At 37.2% G+C, this 22,546-nt stretch overlaps 1 long non-coding RNA gene across 1 annotated transcript; it reads left to right on the top strand.

The window, feature by feature from the left end:
- The first annotated feature begins 364 nt into the window (after positions 1-364).
- LOC129146344 (uncharacterized) lies at positions 365-20,953 on the top strand. The gene is made up of 3 exons (XR_008552913.1): positions 365-439; positions 17,209-17,302; positions 20,851-20,953. It is a non-coding gene; the product is annotated as an uncharacterized LOC129146344 (long non-coding RNA).
- Positions 20,954-22,546: the final 1,593 nt, after the last annotated feature.

The following is a 22,546-nucleotide window of genomic DNA, read 5'->3' as shown; positions in this document are numbered from 1 at the left end:
TCACCCCTGGGATGATGGGGCTCAAGTTGCTGTCTCCCTGCAAATTTATCTCCCCTGTTTACTATTAAAACCTGTGAAGATGATGCCAAGGGCTCCAAAATTCTTTTTTAAATTGGAACCAATGGTAAACCTACCTGGCCTGGGATGATTGCAGGAGAATAAAGGAGAGACAGGCTGCAGACTCTGCAGAATACGACCCAATTTGTATGTTGAAATCTTAAACCCCAAAGGTGATGGTATTAGCATGTAGGCCTTTGGGAGGTGCTGAGTCATGAGGCTAGAACCCTCCTGGGCAAACTAATATCCTTATAAAAGAGGTTGGGTGGGGGAGACTAGCTCCTCCCACCTCCTGAGGCCACAGGAAGTCTAAGACCTAGAGAAGAGGAGTCTCATCTGATCAAGTTGGCGTCCAGATCTGGAGCGTCCAGACTTCAGATCTGTAAGCAAGACATTTCTGTCGCTTATAAGCCACTCAGCCTGCAGTATTTTGTTAGCGCTGCCCAAAAGGACTAGATGCTTTTCTAACTCTTTTTCCCACCGCTTCCCATTCTGCCCACCCTCAGTTCTACATTCTGTTTCTATACATTAGTTTGCGTGTCTAGAATTTTATATAAATGTGGTCATACAGTATGTCTTTTTTAAAACCTAGTTTCTTTTACTTGGCATAATTATTTTGAAAATCATCCCTTTTGTTGCATCTATCAATAATTCATTGTTTTGTGTTGCTAAATAGACTTTATTGTATGGCTATCCATTTGTTTATCCATTCATCTGTTGATGGACATTTGGATTCTTTCCCACTTTCGACTGCTACAAATGAAACTTCTATGAACATTTCTGACTTTATACAAATACGTACTTTCATTTCTCTTGGGTAAATAACTAGTAGAATAACTAGATTAAATGGTAGATGTATATTAAACTTTTCCAGGAATGGCCAGACTGTTTTTCAAAGTGGCTATACTATTTTATATCCTCATAGCAGTGTTTGAGAATTCCAGTTCCTTCTTATACTCACAAATACTTAGTATGATCAGTTTTTAAAATTTTACCCATTCCAGTGGTGAATTGCCTTTGTTGAAAGTGGGAAGTCCAATTATATGTGGTTCTATTTGTATATCCTTATTCTGCTCCGTCCATTGATCTAATTTTCTTTGCATCAGCGGTGTTCTGTCTTGATTGCTGTAAATTTAAAATAAGTCCTGAAATTGGCTATCCCTCTGACTTTGTTTTTCTTTTTAAAGTTGTTTTAGCTATTATAGGCCATTTTCATTTCCATATGAATTTTAGATTCACTTAGCAATTTATATAGAAAAGTCTACTGGGAATTTGATTCAGATTGCACTGCATCTATCCATGAGGAGAAAAATCAATATGAGGAAAGACCCGGTATTTTAAAACTAGTGAGCCTTTTGATCCATTAACATGACATGTTCCTATATTATTTTGGTCTTCTTTAGCTTTTCACAGCAATGATTTGTAGTGTTCAGTATACCAGTTTAGAATTTTTTTTTTTCAGATTTAGTCTAAGTATTTTATAACTTTTATGCTACTGAAAAGGGTAGTATTTTTTAAACTTCAATTTCTGATTATTGCTAGCATTAAAGACTTTTTTAATTTTCAAAACCTATCACATACCTGGAAACTTCTAGAAGATTAATTATTAGAATAATTAAAATATCCTTCAGAGCTTAAGAGCTTTTATCTATAAAGGCTCTTACCCCAATCCAAACTGGTTGCCTGGGCTTATGCTTAGTAAGGATAGAGATGTTTGAAATGTTGGTAATGTATGAATTGACCAGAATTCTGGACGGAGTTCCTTAGAGAGCAAGAAGATTGCTCCCATATAAGGAGAGGAATTTTTTAACCTGTTTTGTTTTTTCAGTATGTGGTGGGAATGATCATAATAACCCTGGAAAACACACATCTCTAAAAAATAGAGACATATTATATTGGCAATTAAATGCTTGTTGATTTCCTAATAGTGAAGGCTCCCCATTATTGGTTTATATGACACTTTAAGGCACCAGCGATTGCAGAGTTTGAATGTTTGGGAGTAAAATCCCTAAGAAACTACTTTTATGCTGTCCATTTTACTCCTAGTGATAGCTGGGCAAAAAAAATTCATCAGGTAATTGTAATCTATTGACCTAATAATACCAAGCCCACTAAACCTGTGATTTGCCTTTTGTCTGCCTGAGTCATAAATAATGACTCATTCCAATGACATGCCATAGAGCAATGAATGTTCTGAAGTCCATCAGTGGAAGGTGCCAAAGGCTATTGACAAATCATGAACTATCAAGTTATATCCAACTACAAAACCAATACAAAAATGTTAAATATACGCAAAGCTAATGACTTTCAAAAGACGTGCTTTGATTTAATTATATGGGTGCTGATTTGCTAAAATGAAGCATCACCCACAATGTGCTGTAGTACTGACTATCCCAGTGTGAGCCTGTGCACCTCTGCCCTTGTTAACTGCACCATGCACCCAGCTCATTAGCCCATGTCATTAAAGTAGTATCACTTGGCACCACAGTCAACACAAAATTAAGGACTCTGAAATCATGTGGCATTGATAGGTATAAGGTGCTACTTCATTAAAAAGCTGATCACAAAAGTGACAATAAATAAGTTAAAGGTAAAAAGAAAACAAAAAAGCAAGAGAGTTAGTTGTGTCTCATTAACATTTCCTTCTTTGTAGCTTTCCCTGATGGGAATGGTTCATCTAGCATGTATGAAATTAATAGCATAAAATTTTCATATGAATTTTTAAAATTTTTTTAAAGATTTATTTATTTATTTATATAAGCACTGGGTATAGTCAGAAGCGTGGGAGGGGGAGAGAATTCACCAGAGCCAGAGCAGAGAGCAGAACAGGCAGAGTGACGAAGTACACTGCTGAGGAGAGCAGTGGGCAGCAGGAGATGTCTGCACGCCATGTGGGACCCTCGCCCGGTGGCTGGGGATCGAACCGGCACTGCAGAGGCCATGGGCAGCTTCGTAGCCCTTCATATGCATTTTTACTATATATCTGGATATACTAACCACAATATAGAAAGCTTTTTTTAAAATTCCCCCTTTAAAACAAAAATTTAACTGAGCAAGAAAATTTAACCTAAATACAATCAATTGATTATATGTTGTTTTTTATTTAACTGGGAGTTAAACTTTTTCTGTATTAAGTTTTATTCCTAAATACATGTCACAGAGAAGAGAATCCAATGTAATGCCTTTACAGAACTGTAGCTGAACTTTGAAATATAACTTAGAATGCTTTTTTTTTAAAGATTTTTGTTTATGCATACAAGAACTGGGGTACAGGCCAGAGGTATGCAGGGTGAGAGTATTCACCAGAGAGAATGGGGCACAGAACAGGCAGATCTACTGAAATACACTGCTGAGGGGAGTAGCGGGCGAGACAGGAGAGGTCTGCTGTTCCATGTGGGTTGCTCCCTGCCTGGCCAGGACTTGAACTCATGCTGCAGTGGCTGCCAATTGCTTGACAGCACTGTCTTTTACCTTTGTGCCACCAGGGAGGCCCTAGAATGCTTTTTAAAACAAACCACAATTTCATTTCAATTTCCCTTTAGAAAAAAAGTCTTTGTAACATCTACAATATCCCAAATAATAAATCCACAATGTTCATTAAAACCTGAGTGTTTGAGATGATTGACAAATCTGTCTGTTGCTTTGCCTAAACTCTGCTTTCTGTCAGAGAGCTGCAGTTTAGAGACTCATTGCTATAATATAGGCTAAGTTCTATCATTAGCCAAGTTAGTATACTGCACACGTCTGTATTAATCACGAAGGGTAACCTACCAGGCCATTACTAGTACTTTTTGCCAAGGTAGTAACAGGAAAATAACAGCTGTTTGTATAAAGAAACTAGGAGCTCATTTGCCCAGCTACTGGAGGCTATAGGGAGATTAATGCATGTTGTCAGTTCTACAGGTTTAATTTCACTTGAGCTAAAATAGCATCAACACACATCGCCCCTTGCCGTTCATTCCTCCTGAATGCTGATTAATTCACTCTCATTCCACCCTGACTGCTGCCAGGCAGTAATGAGTTGTAGCCATCTGGCAGTCCTATTTTATCTTCCCCACTGCCCCTAGAAAGAAGCAGAAATGGGGACATACTTTTCACGGGCATCCATACAGCTGCTCAGAGCTCCCAGCTTTCCTCTTGGGGAACACAGGACAGATATCAACTTAGACAGTGGATTCCTGAACTCATACACATCTGTGTGTGTGTGTGTATGTGTGTGTTGAAGCTGGTTAGCAAAAGCTCCTAATTTCAGAATTGGGAGAGATCTATAATGGAGCCTATATTTCAGAGTTAACAGTTAAGCCAGGTAAAAAGGATCTTCCAAGTACAGATACTGCTATCAAGTGATATTTTATATATACATAATAATACAAAGTACACAGAGATAAGACTTTTTATAGACATATAAAATGATATTGTTAATATTGTCTTAACTCCTAAAAAAACCCAGAAAACCATATGGTTTCAGTAATTGCTTCCATAATTATTTTTCTTCTCGTATTTTCAAAATAAAAGATATATTACCTCATTATGAATTAAAGAAGAAAAAAATAAGGCTACATAAAATTTGATTCCATTTCAAAGATACTTTTTTAAAAAATTAACTATTGAAATAATGCTTACATGACATAAATTCTGACCATTTATGTCTATATTTCAATACATTTTGATATATTTATATATTCATGTAATCACTTTAATAAAGATAAAGAATATTTTTATGAGCCTCTCCCTCAATTGTCCTTGTGCCCCTTCCAGGTCAATCTTCTCCATCCTCAGTGCCAGGCAACTTCTGATCTTTTTGTCAATGTAGATTAAATTGACTTTTTCCAGAGCTTCATAGCAATGGAATATTATAGCTTGTATGTTTTTGTGGCTGGCATTTTTGCTTAGCATAATATCATTTATGCTGTTGCATTTTTCAGTAATTAATCCGCTTAATTGCTGAGTAGTAGTTAACACCATAGCACTGTAAACCTGCCATAATTTGCTTATCTAGGCATTTGTTGCTAGACATTTTATTTCCAATTTTTAGTTATTCTCAATAAATTTGTGTACAAATACATGTGTTTTCATTTCTTTTGAGTAAATATTTAAGAGTAGAATTGCTGGGTCGTATTGTAAATGCATACTTAACTTTATAAGAAGCTATCAAACAGTCTTCCAAACTGATCGTACCCTTTCACAATTTCACCAGCAATGTGTAAGGAAGGTTCCAGTTGTCCCACATCCTCACCAACAGTTGGTACTATCTTTTAAAATTTTATTCATGGTAGTGGGTATGTGGCAGTATTTCATTGTCTATTTAATTCAAATTTCCCTCTGCTTAATATACTTTTTTTTTAATGATTTAAGTATGGGAAGGTCAACATATCGGGAGATGACAGCCTTTAAGTTTAGTGAGGAGCCAGGATCTCAAAGCCTCAAAAAATGTAGAATAAAAAGGTGCACCATGATGGCTGAGAATCTTTCATGTACTTATTGTCATTCATATAATTTCTTTTGTAAACTATTCAATTTTTTGCCCACTTTTAAAGTTGTGCCACCCTTTTGAGTTCCAGTTAATTTTTTATATGCTGTGAATATAAAGCCTTTGTCAGATATTTGTATTGTAAACATTTTCTGCCATTTTGTGATGTATCTTTTTCATTTCCTTAATAATGTCTTTCAAAGAGCTTACATTTTAAAATTTGATGAGTCCTGCTTCTCAATTTTTTTCTTTTATTATTCATGCTTTTGTGTTATGTCAAAAAAAATCTTTACCTACTCCAACATAAGGAAGATTTTGTGTTTTTTTCTAGAAATTTAATGGTTTAAATCATGTTTTTAGGTGTATTATATATTTTGAGTTAAATTTTGTATTGCCTGAGATAAGATCAATGTTTCGTCCCTCTATAACCAACAACATTTGTTGAAAAGTTTTTTTTTAAATTTTTAATTGAGGTAAAATTAGGGTGTCCCCTTCAGGTAATGCCAGTGCAGGGCACCCACCCCCAGATGACCCATAGTCCATTGTGCTCCCTTCCTTCTTTGTTCCAACCCTCCCCCACCTTCCCCTCCATATCCTTCAGTGCTATAGCCAACTTTCAAGAGTTTTTAAAAAGATTTATTTATTTATGCACACATTAGAACTGGGGTACAGGCCAGAGGTGTGGGAGGTGAGAGGATTCACTAGACAGAGCGGGGAACAGAACAGGCAGATTGACTGAAACACTCTGCTGAGACGGGCAGCAGGCAAGTCAAGAGAGGTCTGCTGTGCCATGTGAGTAGCTTCCTGACTAGGGATCGAAGTCATGCTGTAGTGGCTGCAGACAGCTTCATAGGTTATGTCTTAACTCCTTGCGCCACCAGGGAGGCTCTCAAGAGTTATCTTTTAAGCTGGTCTTGATCTGACCCTTAGTTTGGTTTCTCTATAGTCCACATATTAGTGACACCGTCGGTATTTATTGAAAAAAATGTTCTTTGCCTCTTTGAATTAAATTGACATTTAAGTTTTTACTGAAAATCAATGTGTGGATCTATTTTTGAATTCTCTATTCTATTCCATTGATCTGTCTTGCTACCCTTCTGCCAATACCACACTCGCTTGATTACTGTAACTTTATAGTAAGTCTGGAAATCAGAAAGTGCAAGTTATTCAACTTTGAATTGTATGACTACTCTAAGTCTTTTCTTTTCAGAATTATTTTAGAATGAGACAAGTAAAGCTGCTGGGATTTTGATAGGTGTTCTGTTGACTTCACAGATAAATTTGGAGAGAATGAAAATGTTAATAGTATTGAATTGTCTACTTCAAAAGCGTAGTGTGTTTCTATTTATTTTGACCTTTTTTAATGTTTTCTCAATAATCTTTTATAGTTTTCCATGTATACAGATTTATACATATCTTATTTAAGTTATTCCTAAGTATTCATATTTTTTATGCTATTGTAAATGGAATTTTCAAAACATTTCATTTCCAATTGTCTGTTGCTAGTGTACAGAAATACAATTAGGTTTGTATATTGACCTGTATCCGGAGGTCTTTCTAAGCTTGCTTATTAGTTTTAAGAGCCTTTTTTTGGTTAATGCTCTAGGTGTTTTTATGTGTGATAGATATATAAAAAAGAGATTTACCTGTTTTTCAAATCTTTGTGCTGTTTCTTTTTCTTGCCTAATTAAGCTGAATAAGGCCACCAGTACAATGTTGAATAATTAATGAGTGGGCATTTATTTGTTCTTTCCTTGGAAGTTATTCTGCTTAGTTTCTTGGTGTTTCAACCTTGCAAGCAGAGATTTGTATTTGCAAAAGTTTCCAGGTAATCTCTATTATTTTTAGGAACTCTCAGGTTAGTGTCCTCCTGCTGCGTAAATCCTATTTGCCTTGTTTTTCCTAGCCTCCTGTCTCTGAATCCTAAACTCAGCAGACTCAGCTTCAGTTTGTGTTCTCTCTCCATGTCCTGCAGTCTGGAGACCACCTTTTATCAGGTTACTAGGTAATGGTAAGCCTCGCATTACTTTCACCCTATTGTTTAGAATTGCACTTCTCTGCCCTCCAGTGTGTGAAAATTATTTTTTCTGTTTTGTCCAATTTCTAGTTTACAACTGAAGGGTAATTCTAAACTTTGTTCCTCCTTCATGGCTAGCAGAAGTAGATATTTTTTAATATTTATCTACCAGTTTTTATTGTTATTATTGTGTGGCTATTGTTTTTAATTTGGAAAAATTGCTGTGTGGCTCTGTTGGCTTTGTTCTGGCTGAGCAGAGAGTCTGATCAGTGGTTCTTAATCCATGTCACATCGGGCTTACTGAGATCTCCTGAAACACACCATGTTCAAGCTGCTACTCAGAAGTTTTGACTTAAAAGCATCAATATTTCATAAAGCTCAGGAAATGATAACTTTTCAAGGAGGCTGAAAAACTACCATATTACTCTTAAAACTCCACAGAAGTTTCCATGGCTTTCTGGTGTGACCAAAGGCTGACAAGTGCATGAGTTAAGTCTCCCTTTACCTCTAGGATCTCTTGTCTCTAGGGTGCCCAGTCTTAGCGAGAGCCCTTGCCCTTGCAGGAATCAGCATCCTCAGTTTATCCCTGTGTGACACGCAAAATGTCATCTCCTGAACATGTCAGAACTAGAGAACAGTGGAGCTTTGGAAATGAAACCTTTATTCTCCCTCATCTTCAGGTGCTGGCTCAGAAGTCACAAAACCTTTCCCTAACCCCTGAGGGGGTGCTATTTTTCCTTCCCACCCATTCCCATTGTCCCACTTGTGAACCTAGAGGCCCAATTTTAGACTTTTAAATTTGCTTCTACTTAAAATTTTAGTCCTGGGCCTCCCTGGTGGCTCAAGGAGTTGAGACACAACCTATGAAGCTATTTGCAGCCACTGCAGCACAAGTTTGATCCCCAGCCAGGGAGCTACCCACATGGTGCAGCAGACCTCTCCTTTCTCGCCCACTGCTCCCCTCAGCAGTGTATTTCAGTCAGTTTGCCTATTCTGTTGCCTACTCTGTCTCTGGTGAATCCTCTCAGCACCACACCTCTGGCCTGTACCCTAGTTCTTGTATGCATAAATAAATAAACCTTTATTAAAAAAAAGATTGTAGTCCCTAACAAGTAGGGACTAGTTTCTTGAGTATCTTCTTGTTCTTCCTTATTACCAAGTGGAGTGTTTTGCACTTCCATATATTATATTTGGGTAGTTCATTTTGGAGCTCAATATTTGAAAATGTACTGTGAGCAAACTATTTCTTGTCCTATTGAAAATATATCCTGTCAATGTATGTTTTCAGGTCCTTCATCAGTGAGTAGCGTGAGGGAGGAATTCTAACCCTGTATTTTGTATTGCATTATTTATAGCGGTGCTTGAACTTATTTCAAGGCTCCAGTTTTTCTTCACACTTAATTAACTTTGTCCTTTAGGGAGAAGAATTTGGTATTGTCTTTCTACCTTTAGGCAGTTATTCTTCAGACGTAAAATTGATTTTGAATTTTGCTACTTATACCATTTCAGCTTTTAAGTTCAGAACCTTTACTAGGTTAGATTTTTAAAACATAAATAAATTGGATGGAAAATAAATCTCCATCTGGATAATATGGTAGAAAATGCAAAAATCAGTCGATATTTATTATTGTTAGTTAATATTATTATTGACACACTTTATTTGGTCACATAACACTTAGCTTAATATATATGCTCAGTTTTTTTACAGCTAACACTGATGTGACCTGGTTTACTCTGGTTCTTATTGTACATTTGCATAAATTTGAAAAACATACCCCTTCTGTGTATTGCTAGGCAAACAGAGTCATGGCTGGATGATAACAATAATCACCTCCGAGTGAGGAGTCCTGGTACAGGGCACAGATTATACAGCCTGATGTGGTGCTTCTATGATGACCTCTATACTCTTAGGACAATTGTTTTGTTTCTACACAATTTGGCATATATCTAAGAGGTGAAATCATATTTAGTATCCTCTGCTGAGTGTAAGACATCTGAATAATTAATTGTGAAATTATGTGGGGGGCAGAGATTCAGGAGGACTTCTTTAGAGTCATCTAAATCTCATGGTTGCATGGTTACTCCTGTGGGGAAAAAAAGCTCAAAGGAAACAAAAGGTAGAAAATGAGGTAAATGGTGTCCCTTTGATGAGCCACATATTCAGACAGGGGCAAGGGGGCAAGTGGAATAAGATCCAGGACACTCGAGGTGCTTTGGCTAATGTCTTCCATTAGTGGCATGTTTTGGTTGGCTAAATGACAAATGAAACACCACATTGGCCAAATGGATGAACATTCACCCACTTAACCTCTGACCACAAAGAGAAAGAGTCTGTCGGCAGTCAGTGAGGAAGAGCCAAAGACAATGCCAGGAAGTGTCTGAATAATAGTAAGAAAGGACTTCACGTTGAGTCCTTTCATGAACTAATTACTCTGAAATCTCGAATTTCTCACCATCCATGAAATTTAATTTTGATGGGTAAGTGTATTGCTTATTTGTTGACCATGCACTTGATGACTTTGAAGTCTCTTCTCAAATTGCATGCAGGGAAGGAAATGGAACACTAACATTTATTGAATAGCCTCATTTGCTTTCATGTATATGGTCTCATTTAAAACCATCGTAAATGGTTTCATTTGACCTAAAGAGAAGATGTTGTAATTGATAGAAAGGATGAGTTGGATGTTTCTGTTAGAGATTTTGCTCGATGCAAGTAATGCATTTCACTTAGGCTCAATTTGTGTTTTTTCTAGTTGCAAATCACAGTGAGTGAATGTTGGTCTTAAATGAATGACCTCATTCAATAGTGTATGTGTTCCTCTCTTTTTCCACTTACTGGTCCTGGTTCTTTTTTCTTCCCCCCTGCTATTTTCTTGATCTACTTTGCCCCTTCCTTCTTTATTTTTGGTTAACATCATGTATCAGTAACCTGCTGTTTCCCCAAGCCCTCAGACCTCATTTATTGTATAGTGTTCTCCTCCAGTCAGTCTCTCAACAGAGGCACATGCTACTCTCTGGGGTTCTTATTTAATGGACTATAATCAAGGACATCAAGATAAATCTATTCTGCAATTATTTTTGCATATTTTCCCTTTTGCTTCTTAAAGGGGAACTGTCTTCACATAGAAATAGGGGTCTGTCTTATCCTGTCTCCTACTTCATTATTCTTGTCAAAACTGAGTATGGACTAATATATATTTATGTGGGGACTTGAGTGAACAATGTGAGCAAAGAATAAAATGCTTGCTATTGTGATTGCTTTAATCTTATTGAAGAAATAGATGACTGTAAGGTGCTATTCAGTGCACACCGTGATGGAGGGCCTAGCCTGTGAGCCTCCAGGAGCTGACATCTCAAGGAGTGCTTGTGTGAGTCTTGTGACTTAGCAGGTGCTACACAGATCTGAGTAGATCTCCAACAAGTGACTGCTAGAACTTCTAGGCAGGTAATCCCAGATGCAAAGTTACCACTTTAAACTTCACAATCTGGAAAGCCCTGGGAAAGTCAAAATTAGGAGACTAGTTTGACTACTCATGTCTGGTTCTTTATCAAGGACAATCGACCTCAGCTTTTTTGCTTGTTTACATTCACATCTTTCTATATGCAGACCCTGAAGGTGAGGTCTCTCTTCTTGAGGTGCAGACAGAAGCAAACAATTTAAATACAAAGTGTTATAAATGTATTGCACAAACTGCAGTAGGAAGCAGTGTATTTTTCCCACCTTTTTGTTTTCCACAATTCTTCTGATACTTTGGGGGCTTGCTGACTGAGAAAGACCTCTTTTCCCAGAGATAACCAAGTCCTAGACCATGCCCTAAACAAGTCTTAGTAAACAATTCACCCTATGAGGCAGGATAACTTTTAGATATAAACTAACCTGTGCAGAACACACACACCTTGCCATGTCCACTATGCTCCCTCTCAGGGTCAATACTCACCTGCTCTTCACCTCAGTACAAAAAAACCAACCAACTAGAGACATCCCCTCTAACCTGGGCCCTGCTGAAATTATTCAAACTTGCCACCCCTACGCCTGCTTCCTTGTCTTTCACTGCCTTTCTTCAGAAAGCACAATAAAGGCTCTTGTGCATGTTCCCCCTTACTCCCTCAGCATCCTGACTGACCCTGGTGCTTCTCCATGTGACCCTGCATAACCTGGCCTACCTCTTCCTCTTGGAAAGTGAAGAGCAAACTATCTTTTTAATGCAGTCACCCCCTGACCTGTTGGCTCCACCTTACCTGAATAATAATAAAACCTGTATATTAAAGCTTTGGACAACATGAGTCTGGAAGCTTGGAGAAATTGTCCCCAAGGAAACACAGAGCTTGAAAGGAACTTCTCAGGTGGCTGTGATGTTTCAATGGAGACATAGGAGAGGGGAAAGGATGGGGTTCAGAATAGTGAATGGCACAAATGAAAGCAAAAGTGTGTTGTATTCAGGGAAGAACATTACAGGGTGGGACAAGGGGACAGGTAGGAGATGAAAAGGGAAAGATTACCAGAGGCCTGCTGGACCTGCTGGGGCAAAGAATTTTATCCTCTCTGTTTGAGGAGGCAGTAGATGTCTTAGTTGTGGTAGCAGCCTGAGCAGGTACGTGTTATGAAAAGATTACTGGCAGCCACCTGTAGGATAACTGTGAGCAGAGAAAAGAGTGGGGCCATGGAGGCTAATACAAGGGTTTCACAAAAGTTCAATTATACATGTGAGAACCAAGATCAATGAAAGTTAAATATCAGAGAGGCCATTAGGAGTAGAATCAGGAATAGCATTTAAATCTTCATAAGCTTTCATATGTTGTCTGCTCCCTTGTTATGCTTCCTGCCTTTAGAAAAGGCTTCTCCAGAAAGAGTAGGTGGGAAAAGTTTGTAATGCTACCAGACATTGCTTGAGTGCTTCTGACTTTACTTGTCTCCAATTGAATTTGGGAATTTATGACAATCACTTCCTATGAATAAAGTGACTCAGAATGGTTGATATAGTAGAACCCAAAAGAAAAAAAAATTGTTTTAAATTTTGATTATCTTACCTCTGTTCGATGCTATCTTTATTCTTCTCATCTTCCCTTTTATCTTTCATTATCCCTTCTGTTCCTCTTTGCTCACCCTGAGTTGGGTTTCTTTCGCGAGAAAAAGAATCTTAGCTACATGTAAGCTAGGCTGCGTGTAAGCATGATTAGTTTAATAATGTTTTCTTCAAAGTCATAAGCATTTTACTGCCAACAGGAAAGAGTTTTGAATGGCCGGGCAAATGCTTTTGAATTATTTAGAATTTTCTGCTTTTAAAGTAGAGCATCAGGTGTCAAGATTAGAAAAAGAAAGATCAATAAATAATGATCACGGTTTGTCAATAAGAGGAGAGAGTAAACAACAGAATAATTTAGTTCTTTTCACCATCAGCTTATCTTATTCAAAGATTTCCTGGCTGAAGAAGGTCTTACTAGGTTCTTTGTTATAGTGCAGATAAAATGACATATTGGATTATTCACACCAGTGCTGAAAATTGATTTTATTTCTCCTACTTGCTGAATTCCAAACTAATGAGATTTGACTGTTATACAACTGTGACTGTTGTCATGTAGCCTTACAATTCCAGTGGTAGACTCTTATGAAAAACCAATTGGTATACTGTCCTTTAATTTAGTATTTGACACATTTTTCTTTCTCTACTCACTTTTCTTTAACCTTCTTCAATTGTGTTCTCTTTCTTTATCAATAGTATACCAAATAAGTAACAAAGGTATTTACCCATAAGATATAAAAGTGGGGCATTGAATATTGATATTACAAATATAATAGTATGAATGCTTTCCTTCTGAAGGATTCAAAAGTATTAGTCACTTTCTATTTCAAATTGAGTAAAATTAACAAAGTACAATTCCCCTTCTAATATTTTGTGGGGTTGATGGACATGCCTACTTAAATGCAAAAATTCACGACTCCTAGAACAATGACTAGCAGTGTCAGAGAGATTTGGGATGCTCTAAGCAAAAGTTTCTTTGTGGCATTTGGATCCTTTATTAATTACAGATTCGTCAGATCTCCAGTTTGCTTGCCAATTTCTCTCCTTGTCATTTTACAGCTTGTTTTGGATAGCAGTTGTGCGTTTTCTCTTTGCAGACCATAGCTATGTGGATAGTTTGCTTTCGTCATATGACGTGGCTTGCTGACCTTTAATAGAATAGAGGTTTGACTAAATAAAGAATGCTCCACAATGTCATAAAATCCTCAAAGGCCAGAACTGTGTTTTGAGTTTTTTGAATACATATAGCCTGTCTAGTACATGGTCCCTGTAATGTGTAGATGGGCATCACGGTTGACAATTCTGATATATGAGGGGAAGTTGCAGAGAGCGTATGGTCCTCTGTGACTTGAGGGCTAATTCTGGGCTTGTGGGACTCCTGAGTCTTATGAGACTATTCCAAGGTAATTATGTATTTAACAAAAAGCATTTTAAAACTTAGTTTCTTAGACTATCTGATTATTTTCATTCAAGAAAGTTATATTTATGATTTGCATAAACAATGCAAAACAAAATACAGGCTATGACTCACAGGAAAGGTGTTTTAAATAATGCCTAAAACAGTCCTAAAGAAATATTTATCTAATTGAAATGGATTTGAAATATAATATACAAGAAAACAAGAAAGGATCAGTCTTTTTAGTCAGTAAATGTCATCTTTATTGGTTGATGTTTCCATCTGTAGCTGTTGGACAAGGTTCACTCTTTGAAGGAAATTCACCTACAGTGATGTGTAAATTCCATTTACTGGTGAGAAAAATGTAACTGTTAGATGCTGTAAAGAAGCAATCTTTAAGTGTTTCTATAGAAAAATCATCTTTAAATACATTTTAGCATTTTCTGGAAGCATGTTGATAAGATAAAAAGAACATCATAATTTATATACACAAATGTAGAGGATAGTTAGCATAGACTCTACATCTGGGGTAATAAAACTCAAGATTATCTAGTTCAACCCCAATATGGTCAAGATGAGGATTCTGAGGGCCACAGTGATGACAGTTTTCTTGGTGATAGCTTAGGTAGGTAATTCAATCTTTCTTTCACTGTGTATCTTACTTGCTTTTCCATTGATTTATTTACTCCAGAATGAATAAGCTGGCTCCTTGGATACAGTGTAGCCGTGCAAGACCAGTGACATTTAATACTCCAACCAGACTTGTAAAAATTAGGGCAGGGGCCTCCCTGGTGGCGCAAGGGGTTGAGCATAGTGCTGTGAGGCTGTTTGCGGCCTTTGAGGCGCGAGTTTGATTCCTGGCTGGCTGGGGAACAACCCACATGGGGCAGCAGACCTCTCCTGTCTCACCTGCTGCTCCCCTCTGCAGTGTATTTCGGTGCATCTGCCTGTTCTGCTCCCTGCTCTCCCTGGTGAATATTTTCACCGCCCCCACCCCTGCGACTCTGGCCTGTACCCCACTTCTTAAAAAATATTAGGGCAGGTGCCTCTTCGGTGGTGCAGCGGGTTGGAAGCTATCCGCAGCCTCCACAGTGCAGGTTCGATTCCCGCCTGCCAGCAAGAGTCCCACATGGCGTGACAGACCTCTCATGTCTCACCCGCTGCTCCCCTCAGCAGTGTACTTCAGTCTATCTGCCTGTTCTGCTCCCCACACTGTCTCTGGTGAGTCCTCTCACCCTCCCACGACTCCGGTCTGTACCCCAGCTCTTGTATAAATAAAAATAAATCTTTAAAAAAAATTAGGGCAGCAAGAGCTAATTCACCCTGAATCAGTTGCCCATTGATGATTAAAATATTACAGCTGCCAGTAATTTCTCTCTAGTGATCTTTCAGGTGCCAAGCCAGTTATCACAATGCAAAAAATCCAGATAGGTGAGTGATGGCTGACCACACCTATAAGGTAGACTAATTTAACTTTAAATGTTTAACTTATTCAGTGCCCTAAAAGGCTTCTCTCACAGGCCATGGAATCTCAGTCCAAAGCTTTTAGGGCATCAGGGAGTCATGCTGTACAACTCTTTATCAATGTCATTGTCTCCCCATAGACTGCAGCCTCCACTAACACAAGGACTGTATCTATTTCATTTTTTTAAATATCTCCAGCATTTGCATTATACCATGAAAATAATGGACATGAAACTAATTGTTAAATGAAGAAATATATAATATGACTGATGTTAAATTATGATAACATTTGTTATATGTTATCTGGATAAGATATTTATTTCACAATTTTTTATCAATCTCGAGCACATTCTAAAGTCACAATTCAGGGTAATTTGCACTGTCCTTTTCAGGTCATTAGCTATGTGGGCATTAATAATGCCCTAGATTTGGTATCTGGAAATTTTAACTTTATAATGACCCAAAGACAATCATCTTTAATATGCTTCGTGGAAAAAGCAGGTCAATCAGAGAGGTAATTGGGGTGTGGCATGAAATCAGGTTAAATATGTGAGGTGAAGAAAAAGGACAGCAGGTTCATTTTTTAAAATTGGTTTTCTTTCCTGTTGAAGATGATCAGAGCTCATTTTTCTTCTTTTTTTTGGGGGGGGAGGGTGGTGGGTCACAGCTTTCTCCTTCACCTCTTAATATACTCTTTCTCACAGTAGATAGCTGAAAAAAGGGAATGTCTTCACTTGTCCTAGCCAGATGAATCCTACTAATTTTGTTTCTCTTTTAAAGCCATAGCCGTTGAGTAATCTTCATCCGTTTAAACTTTTCAGTGTTTAGTCCTTTAAATATCATCATAGGTCACATTCTACTTTTTTTCTTATAAGTTTTTCCATTTCTCTTGTGATGTTTTCCTTTCTCAAATGATCTTTTTATTAAATGCAGTCATGTAGCAATTCCTGTTTCTTGTCATATTAGATTTAGTTCCTTAAATTATTTGGCCACAACCAATTCTAGTTCTGGAAATGTTTAGAAGGATTTAATATTCCTTAAAATGGATTTCACTGGAGTTTGTAGCCCACTCAGTAGCATCATATTTGAAAGGAATAAAAAAAAATCTCTTTATCGTATTCCCAGATCTCAAGATATATTGGCATTAGTTTAATTGTAATTCTCTTCATCTGGTGCTTAGAAGCTAAGTTTTCAACTATCTATTAATTATTACATACTAGAAGAATAATTCAAAAGAATGCTCTGAACAAGTGAAAAATTTTGGATTTTTTATTTTAGCCTCCTTAAACTTTCAAAAGAATCTGAAATGCAAAAGCTCTAAGAATCAGTTAAATAAAGGTAAAACCACAAGGTTATATTAAGAAAATGTTTGGGAGACGATTGTATTTAGAACTTATATTAAGATTTGTTTTTAAATTGAATGTGAAATGGCAAACCAAAGCAAAATATGATGAATAAAAAAAATTGCTCTTATCAGGTAAAAGGAAAAAGAAACCCCAAAAATTTGTTTAATCAGGGGAGATGGATTTTTGATCTGGCTCTAAATTATTGCCTAAGTCAAGGAATATTAAACATTTTTTGGATGATATATTTATAATTTAAAAGGTGCAGAGATAGTCTTCATTTGTTGTATCACTGATCAATAAAAATCAAGGACATGATATTAAATTCCACGTTGAATGTATATTGAGAGAGAAGAGGACTGACATTTAATAAGAGTTGTAGCAGACAATGTTCATTACCTATCAATGTCAGTTTTTTTTGTTTTTTTTTTTTTTAAAAGAATCCAAGACATGGTGCCCAGATGAAAAAGTAGATCATTCCTGTCTGCTCTGGTGTTTGGAATACTCGTGTGACTATGTTCTGGTGAATGGGAGGTAAGTGGAAGTTACTTCTGGGAAGGTTCCCTAGAAGAGAGGGGTGAATTCTTCCTTCAGTGTGCTCAGCTGCCATCTCGACCATGAGGAGACTGAGCATTGAAGACAAGAGGTGTCTTGAGCCCCAAAGAGTTTGGGAGCTATCATACCAGCCCTGTATTGCTTACCCTGGACTTCTTCTCTGTAGGAGAATAAATCCTTATCTGTTTAATCCTCTAGAGTTGGGTCATTTTTGCTAGCAGTCAAATGAAATCACTAATTCATACATTTGCCCTTATTGTGCAGTTGCTTTTCAAGTGTTATGTTTAAATTGTTTCAACTCCATTTGAGTCATATGTTACTGATTTTGATCATTGAGGATCTACTGAGGTCACAGAATATTTAGGGGAGGTTGCATTTGAATGTAACTCAGGAACATAAGTTTTAAAGCACTAAAGTTTCCACACAATTGTGATCTGACCTTAAGGCTTGCTACAGGAGCTGAGCTTCAAGAATCTGGCCTCTCCTCAAGCTTTCCTGTTTTGATGTCAATTGTCATGGTTTTTTTGGCATTGCCAAGAGGAAGAATGGAAAGAGCTTCCTTTGAATACAATCAGAACTTAAAGGTAGACTCCATATATTTTGGGACCTGTGTTTTGGGAACAAAACAATTAAAAGAGAAACTTTCAAAAGGAAGGGGAAATGGAAGGCACCAGAGTTAGTAGCAATGCATTGATATCCTCTCTTAAGCTCTACAATAAGTCGCAGAGAGTCTGTATTTTATTTTGTGAAGTGAAGTGGCATTGTTTATATACATGCCTTCCTTCTCCACCTCTGAAAAAGTTGTATTGCCTGGTAGACTTTTTATAAAAAGGCATGATAGAAGACAAGGGGTGGTGATAACACATTGACTATTAAAGAGCTGTTTTCCAACTAGAGAAATACTTGAGTCATAGATGTCCTTTTCTCCCACAATCCTCAGCCCTCAGTGGTTTCTTTTATACCTCAGGAGCACTTACCTACCTTGTTGAAAAAATCTCCCACTGACCTCTCTCTGCTGGATTCTGGCCTACAGCGGGCTGTTGGGGTACACCTGCACTAGAGTTCCCCCTTCCCAACATAAATCAAAATCTCTGATTATGAGTCAGTCCCTTTCCTGACACATCTCTGATAAGCCCCACTACTTTGGGCTATGATGCAAACTCCTTGGCCAATCATCTTGTCCTTTAATTCTCCATTTTCATTTTTTTTTAGCTTCATCCCCAGATTCTAATGTTCATCTCTTTGTCGGTCACATTGAGCTTCCTATTCTGCAGCATTCTCTCTCACAGCCGGACAATTTCAGGCTAACTAGTTCTGACAATATACCGCTAGCACCAGGCTATTTTTGAATTTAACTTACGTTGCTCATTTATAATGTTTCTGAGTCCCACATCCCAGAGGTCTTGCCTTTGCTGTAAAGGTGCCACCATTACCTTTATTTTCCCCTTTTCTCCCATTCTGTCTAGTGATTTTAACAGAGGGCTGTGGCTTCTCGTGGTGTGAGCTTGTTTCTCCTGACACTGGGTAATATTTGTAATATAAGGGTGTCACAGAACAACCTTGAGGCACTGCCTCCTATTCATTTTTTTCCCAGCTGAGTTGGCAGTATTACTCTTTTGTTATCCCCTAAAGAATTTGTTTTCTCAGTTTATAGATAGCATATATTTTCTACTTCCACCCTCCGAGCATCAGTTTCATTAAGTACCCCCTTGGACACCCCTCACCCCCTAATTTATTAATGAACTCTCTAAGCACAGTAATGGAGCAACTAAAAACTACTCTGTATTTTGCCCATTTTTTGGGCTGAGAAAAGGAGTCAATTTCAAAGGTATTCCAGTGTCCTGTTGTCCCCTCTTACCCTTCTAATTCAGGAGAGCTTAATGCTATCTTTTTGGATGTCATAACCCTCTGACATTATTTAAAATATTTGTTGAGGGAGAATGAGCCCAGATCACACATCTCTTCTCATTGCTTCTCTAATGCCACTCAATCCAAATAATTTCCAAATCTGTCTCTCTGACAATGATATAGAGTTCCAGGTGCATATCTCACAATTGGCTGGGCATTTCCACCAAGATATCCTGCTGGGATTTAAAATTTAATGTCTAAAAACAAATTCTCAAAATCTCACGCAATAAATGACCTATTCTCCAGAGGGACGGAGACTTATTGTTCCATCTTGGTCATAATTATCAGGCAATTTCATCAGCCTCTTCCTGCCTCAAAAATTACTTACAGAGGGGAAATTAAACTCATGAACTTGATAGCCAAGCACTCACAGATTGACTCTGATGTCTTTTCAACTTCATGCCCCACATTTTCCCCAATCAATCCTTCCCTATGTTCAGGCACATATTCACTGTACAGAGACTATTTCTTCATCATATTTGTTTAAGCAACACTCCTGCAGAAATGCTATCCTCTCTCTCATCAGAAAGTTGTGAAGAAGTCACTAAAAGTTCAGCCCTTTCAGTACACAGAACTGGCTTGGATCCCTGAATTACTCGCTTTTTTTCTTTTAGTGTTTATCAGTCCTTTGGTACATATTACATACATTATAGAGGATTTACTGTGACTAAAAGGGTTAAGACTGTAAAATTAATGATGAAAATGAAAACTGTTTTTAAAGAGCATGAAGAGATGTTGATAGATAATCTGAGGTGAAATGTTTAGTGCAGTGGGTCTCAAATGTGACTGACTTTCCAAACAGCTGAGTCAAATCATAAGTGCATTGGGTTATATCATCTTCATTTTATAGTTTAATTTTTAGAAAAAACTCTGTAGAAAGCAACATTTTTCTGGAATAAAAAGTCACAATACATTTACAGAATGGATTTTTTTTCCACAGGAAAATCTTGTTCACAGCAAAAAAAAGGGACAAAGGTGTTTCTTATATTAAATCTTTCAGTATCAACCCTTTGTAAAGCATATAGTGTGAAATTGAACAGCTGAGATGGTGGGATTCTAGAATTTCACTTCTGTTGAACCAACAATCCAAGAGAGAGCTTGGAAATACCTAAGAGTATAGGTGGTTTGCTCATCCATTCCATTCTGTCATACTGGTTATAAGAGGGAGTTTGGATTGCAGTCCATTTCTCTGACAAGTGCTTGTTCTGCATGAAATCTATTTTGCTGGTAAAAGTGAAAACCATATGCTGAAACACCAGATGCACATAAGGCAGAGTTGTCATTCTGTTGTGCAAATTTTAAAGCCAAAGTTGTATTCCGCCCATACAGTACAGCCTACTTCATCTAAGATGACCAGAAATGGAGCCAATTTTCTCTCTCCAAAAACAAACAAAAAAACCTTTATAAGAACAAGAGATTGTACCTATAAAATTATTACAATTTTACATATGGGTCTATATAAGAAGACTACAAATGGAGATAGAAAAAATTAATTTTTATTAGATTAAGTTTTATTAAAACAGTAGAGGTGAGGGATTAATTATTTTTAAACTAACTGGTGGTTAAAATAATGCTTATCAACAAATACCAATGTGAAAATATTCTTCCTTCTTCTCCAGCAGTGTAAGACTCAGAGTCACCTTTAATGTCTTTGGCAAAAATGTTTCCAACAACAACTTAAATTTGATGCTTTCGCTTCTTGACATCCAGTGGAAAGAATGATCTAAGGTAAATAGGGCTGAGTTTGTAACCTTCCCCATTTGCCCTCTAAATGAGAACTTTTCCCTGGGGAAGGTTTTAATATTATTGCAGGATTTGATGCTGGTTACCTGCAGGATCCGTTTTCTTTTCTCCCCTACTTCTTTCTAATCCAGGGCCCACAGGGGAATATACTGTATTTTCTTGCTCTTCTGATATCATTTAATTAACAATGGTAATATCTAATATCTTAATTCTATTATCTGATCTCTTAGAATTAATTTCTGTGCTTCCTTTGTTATTCCTATCTTGAGACATTACTATGCTGGACATGACATGAGAAGGCTGAGAAAACAGAGTGACATAGCATATCTTAAAAATCATTTCAAAGTTGGTGAATGTAAATATATAAAAACAAAAACTAACAACTAATAAATGGTCTCCATGTGATTGTGGGGAAAAAATAAAGTTGGTGAATATTTATTACTGAGAGCCTGAGATAAAGTTGTTCTATAACTGTTTCTTGGTACTCTAATAATTTTAAGATCTAAGAGCAAATAGAAGATTGCCAATTATTGCATAGCCATTAGTCCTAGTCTTAGTTTAAATTTGCTTCTTACTAAATTCCAGATTATTGCGAGAGGATTTTATGGATTTCACAGTTCTCTCCCCTTCTGGTCACTCTGACATTTGTTAAAGAGCCCAGTCACTCTCTTGTCTTTATAGTTTCTTCTGCCTGGAATATTCTACCCCTGGGTATCCACGGACTGGTTTCTTTCATCTAAATGTCAGTTATAACATTACCTCAGAGACCCTTTCTATAGTCACCTACACTTTATGCTTGTGTTTCCTATCTAGTTCCCCTATTTATTTCCGCCACATCTAAGAATATGCATTTGTTGTTTGCTTCATGCCTAACTCCAATTCCTAACTGAATGGTCTATTTTTGTTCTTGTTTACTGTTGATTTGCAGCCTGGCAGATGGAAGGTGCTTGGTAAACATTTGTTGAATGACTGAGTGACTGCAGGAACACTGGCACACCTCAGCGATATTGCAGCTTCAGTTCCAGACTACTGCATGAAAGTGAATATTACAATAAAACAAGTCACTCATTTTTTTTTATTTCCAGTGCACATAAATGCTATGTTTATGCTATATTGTAGTCAATTAAATATACAGTAGCATTATGTCTAAAAAACAATGTATACACCTTAATTGAAAAATACTTTATATTTTTTAGAAAAATGGTGATGATAGACTTGCAGGATGCAGGGTTGGCCAGACTTTCAATTTATAAAAAGCACAATATCTACAAAGCTCAATAAATGTGGGTGGCTCAGTTATGTGGGTGTAACTCTCAGAGAAGGGAAGTCTTGAATTGAGAAGACATTGAAGAGAGCGTTTTCTTCTCATTGTAGAAAGTTCACAAGTATTATAGAGCTAGAATTGTAGACAAGGATAAACACAAAAAACATTCCTGCAGTGAAGTGCAGGGGATCCTGGAGAGGTACTTAGTGGGCACATGTAAGATGTACAAGAGAAGAGTTTTATTTAGAATGTGAAATAACTTGAATAGATCCAACAGAATTTTATTTAGAGTAAGAGAATTTTATTTA

The sequence above is a fragment of the Talpa occidentalis genome, unplaced genomic scaffold (genome assembly GCF_014898055.3).
Source record: "Talpa occidentalis isolate TD23 unplaced genomic scaffold, MPIMG_talOcc4v2.1 talOcc4.2, whole genome shotgun sequence".
Taxonomy (NCBI): domain Eukaryota; kingdom Metazoa; phylum Chordata; class Mammalia; order Eulipotyphla; family Talpidae; genus Talpa; species Talpa occidentalis.
This window is presented reverse-complemented; position numbering and strand designations above follow the sequence as displayed.